Here is a 5,556-nt window from a genome sequence, read left to right as displayed (position 1 = left end):
AAACGAAGCTTCCCGTATTTTGACGTAGGACTACGTCTTTCATTTCTATACCGGGGTGTAAAATCAAAGTTTCGAAAACGAAAGCGTTACGCCGGAGACCGAGATTTTGAGCGTTAATAGCTCTTAAACAACTGAACGAAATGGTATGATAAACATTTCATTCGAAAGATAAAATGTCTACGCGTTCTATACTTGTTACTTTTTGATCCAAAAACTTGTTTCAATAGTCTTAAAATTGCTTTCAAAACAAGCTATTGAAATCACCAATCGGTATACAAGCGAGCGCCGCTCGGAAATCCACTCAGTTCTAATTGAACAGCGATTGGAGCATGTTGTCGCTGTTGTGAAGCTCTTCGTTTATCATGAAAGCGCGGATGAACGGTGTCACCTGTTTGTGCACCCTAGGTCAGAAGGGAATCCATCAGGAGGAGAGTGATGCCACAAACGGTTCCCCGGGAAGACATCGCTACACACACATACACGCGCGGAATTCTTTCCGTTTGGCTTTCCATTCAGCATCGAGAAAGTTCCGGAAAGATCTAATCATTTCTGGAAAATAATCTGCCAGTTCCTCTGGGAATTTAAAAATACATTCATGTGAAAGAGTTTATTTGAATGTTTTCTAACCATATAACACAGCGGTCAAATACATTTGATTTTGTAATTTTTCAACCAAGTGTAATTAGCAGGAAAGCTTCTGAAGATTATTCTTCCCCATCAGTAGGATATTTCCGTATCTAATATTGTATGCGATTATTGCTCAGTCGCCGAAAGTTTCGAGCTCAGAGAGTTCATTCCCCTCTAGTATGCCTTCCAAATTGCCATCGTAAACCACACCTTCTCTCGATTCAATCACACACAAAAAGCATACTTAAGCGATATTCTGGTGGTGAGACACATTTATTTTTCGTGAGGACATCGACAAGACAACATCGTTGCCTAACGTGCTGGAAGAGGTAGACGGCGAAGGATCGACACATACACGCGCAGAATTCTTTCAGTTTGGATGCCATTCAGCATCGATAAAGTTCCGGAAAGATCTAATCATTGCTGGACAATAATCTGCCAGTTCCTCTGGGAATTTAAAAATACATTCATGTGAAAGAGTTTATTTGAATGCTTTCTATCCATGTAACACTGTGACCAAAAATGTTTCAAGCAAGTGCTATTAACAGATGGTTATCGAATTAGCATCACCACTGGTGGGCTTCCAGTATCGAGGAAAATATGGAAATATCTAATCATTACTGAAAATAATCTGCCAGTTCCTCTGGGAATTTAAAAATACATTCATGTGAAAGAGTTTATTTGAATGTTTTCCATCCATGTAACACTGTGACCAAATACATTTGGTTTTGTGATTTTTCAATTAATCGCAATTAACAGGATAGCTTCTGAAGATTATTCTTCCTCATCGGTAGGATATTTTCGTATTCAATATTGTATGCGCCCGCAATCGATTATTGCTCAGTCGCCGAAAGTTCCGAGCTCAGAGAGTTCATTCCCCTCTAGTTTGCCTTCCAAATTGCCATTGTAAACCACGCCTTCTCTCGATTCAATCACGCACAAAAAGCATACTTAAGCGATATTCTGGTGGTGAGACGCATTCATTTTTCGTGAGGACATCGACAAGACAACATCGTTGCTGAGGATGCTGGAGGAGGTGGACGGCGAAGGATCGACACATACACGCGCAGAATTCTTTCCGTTTGGATGCCATTCAGCATCGAGAAAGTTCCGGAAAGATCTAATCATTGCTGGAAAATAATCTGCCAGTTCCTCTGGGAATTTAAAAATACATTCATGTGAAAGAGTTTATTTGAATGTTTTCTATTCATGTAACACTGTGACCAAATATTTTTCAATCAAGTACTATCAATAGGTGGTTATCGAGTTAGTATTAACCACTGGTGGGCTTCCAGTATCGAGGAAAATGTGGAAATATCTAATCGTTTCTGAAAATAATCTGCCAGTTCCCTTGGGAATTTTAAAATACATTCATGTGAAAGAGTTTATTTGAATGTTTTCTATCCATGTAACACTGTGACCTAATATGTTTCAATCAAGTGCTATTAACAGGTGGTTATCGAGTTAGCATAAACCACTGGTGGGCTTCCAGTATGTGGAAATGTGTAAAATGTGGAAATATCTAATCGTTACTGAAAATAATCTGCCAGTTCCCCTTGGAATTGAAAATTACATTTCAGCGAAAGAGTTTATTTTAATGTTTTCTATCCATAAAATATCCATATAATACATTTGGGTTTGTGATTTGTCAATCAAGTACAGTTAGCAGGAAAGCTTCTGAAGATTATTCTTCAGAACAAGGTTTTTCGTATCCTATATTGGATGCATAAAACCTCGTGCCTCCAACGTAAAGTTCTTGTTTACGAAGTCCCCCAAATATTCATTTATTCATTCATTCGGAATGGATTTAGATTCAACTTCAAACAAATGATCTCAAAATCAACGATAGTCCTACGTCACCCTTGCGGTTATACCATAGATATAACCCACTTACTGTTTTTTATTTTTTCATTAGGGTACGCATTTCCATTTTAGGGTGGTCCGAGAAATCAAATCTTTCCACTTTTTTTTTCTCAAAAATGTCTTTTTTTAAATTCATTGCTTTCGGAATACTTAACCAATTCAGGTGATTGACTTATCAAATTAAATCCAATTTGCTTGTCTTCCTCGGAAAAATATTACCATTGCGAAAATTTTGGATTTTGTTTTTGTAATTATTGATTGTATTTATTTTTTTTACTGTTTTAGACTAGAGGACGCTATACTTTTTTATATTTTTTTCTTGATAGCTGAGATTTTTTTACATAAAATATCCAAAACCCAGAGAGGCTTTTCTTTAGTTTTTCAGTTATGATTTTTCAAAGTTTATCGATTGTTTTAAACAAAATCTTTCCCCTTTTTGTACTACAAAAGTTCATAGCTTTTGAGCTACTGAACCGTTTCAGATGATAGATACATCAAATTGAAGCTTATGTGTTGGTTTTCTTCGAAAAAATATTAAATTTGCGAAAAGTTTCGTTTTGTAATTATTGTTGATTGTGTTAGTTTTTCATGGTTTTCTCGGTTAAAGATATAGAGCGCTATATTTTTTAATATTATTTATGTGGAGGCGATCTGGGTAGTTCAATTCTCACTCCCAACATTCTTCCCAAAATGGAAGTAAAAGTGACGAACCAGCCAAAATGTGTTGAAAGTCACATTTTTTCTGGAAAGCTTTGGGTTTTTACATAATGTATCCCAAAATCAGAAAGGTGTTATTTTTCGTTTTTGAGTTATTATTTTTCAAATTTAACATGTTTTAAGTATTCAATATCAATATTCCTATGTCACTAGAATCCAATCTTCCCGCAAGTGTGACATTTTTCAAAGAAAGTTAGCTTATTGGCTTCATTCAACAAGTCGATCACCTGAATCGGTTAATGGGTTTGAGCCTAGGGGCACGGACGGGATCTGGACATAGGACTGTGAATTTTGCCTAGTAATTGCAATTGAATTGAGTTTTTTCATTCTTCAAAATCGGTATTTTTTTCTTTTTTGATACATCAATGGAATGTCCTGAAAAAAACCGTTTTCTGTATGAACTTGTATCTTTTAAACGGGTTAGGTGAGATAATTAGGTAGAATCCGGAACCACGTTTTTTTCATCCAAACTGTTTATTTTTATTACTAGGCTCATCTAGCAATTCAGCTGTAACAGAGCCGAATTTATCGTGTAAAGTTTTTCTCATGTTGTATATTACACAGTAGCCATTTAGGCGTAAAAGCATTGGACTGATCTCATTGGGTGCTAAGTTCTGCTTATGTATAGGAAAGGGAAAGGAGAATGGGCAAGTGTATTCGAGAAGGTGAAGTGGGCTTCTGAGAAAGACATATATGGGAGACATAATATCAAGATCGCGATTACTCAAGCTATCATAATCTGATATGAGTGAACTTAACTTTTGAACTTCTAAATCAGCAGCCAGTTGAATTCAATAATTGCATTTTTACATAACCAAACAACATGCTCGATATTATGACATTTTGGACAACAATTACATAAACTGTTAGTATCTACACCTACACCATAAAGACGTGAATTGGGCCCGAATTGATTGAACTTTGGGGATAATAGAGTAAAACCATCTCTCAAGATCATCCCTTCATTGATTCTACCAACTTAGAAATGTCTGTCCGAAAAATGGAGAATAACTCGTGATTCGCATCGATTCACTTTTTAGGCTAACGCTGAAATGCAGGCAAAAAGGTTGCTCGTTGTGTTGGGAAGGGAAGCGAGTGGTTAGTGCAATCGAAAAAAACATGTCCATTTTAATCGTCGAATTGTTTACTTTTGACGTAGGACTACGTCTTTCATTTCTATACCGGGGTGTAAAATCAAAGTTTCGAAAACGAAAGCGTTACGCCGGAGACCGAGATTTTGAGCGCTAATAGCTCCTAAACAACTGAACGAAATGGTATGATAAACACTTCATTCGAAAGATAAAATGTCTACGCGTTCTATACTTCTTACTTTTTGATCCAAAAACTTGTTTCAATAGTCTTAAAATTGTTTTCAAAACAGGCTATTGAAATCACCAATCGGTATATAAGCGAGCGCCGCTCGGAAATCCACTCAGTTCTAATTGAACAGCGATTGGAGCATGTTGTCGCTGTTGTGGTGAAGCTCTTCGTTTATCATGAAGGCGCGGATGAACGGTGTCACCAAGAGCCTGTTTTACACCTTAGGCCAGAAGGGAATCCATCAGGAGGAGAGTGATGCCACAAACGGTTCCCCGGGAAGATCTCGAAGCAGCCGCTACACACACACACACATACACGCGCGGAATTCTTTCCGTTTGGATGCCATTCAGCATCGAGAAAGATCCGGAAAATTATCTGCCAGTTCTTCTGGGAATTTAAAAACACATTCATGTGAAAGAGTTTATTTGAATGTTTTCTATCCATGTAACATTGTGACCAAATATGTTTCAATCAAGTGCTATTAACAGATGGTTATCGAGTTAGCATTAACCACTGGTGGGCTTCCAGTATCGAGGAAAATGTGGAAATATCTAATCGTTGCTGGAAAATAATCTGCCAGTTCTCCTTGGAATTGAAAATTACATTCAAGCGAAAGAGTTTATTTTAATGTTTTCTATCCATAAAATATCCATATAATACATTTGGGTTTGTGAATTGTCAATCAAGTGCAGTTAGCAGGAAAGCTTCTGAAGATTATTCTTCAGAACAAGGTTTTTCGTATCCTATATTGGATGCATAAAACCTTGTGCCTCCAACGTAGCGCTCTCGTTTTCGAAGTCCCCCAAATATTTATTTATTCATTCATTCAAAATGGATTTAGATTCAACTTCAAACAAATGATCTTTAAATACGATAGTCCTACGTCACCCTTGCGGTTATACCATAGATATAACCCACTTCCTGTTTTTTACCATGTTTTCTGTTTTCTGCTCGTGTTTCAAGCAAAAAATTGCTGGATAAATTTCCTGTCTAATGCCATATAACACTATATATGTCAACATATCATTA

Source organism: Toxorhynchites rutilus, chromosome 2, assembly GCF_029784135.1.
Source record: "Toxorhynchites rutilus septentrionalis strain SRP chromosome 2, ASM2978413v1, whole genome shotgun sequence".
NCBI classification, from domain to species: Eukaryota; Metazoa; Arthropoda; class Insecta; order Diptera; family Culicidae; genus Toxorhynchites; species Toxorhynchites rutilus.
Note: the sequence above shows the minus strand (reverse complement) of the source record.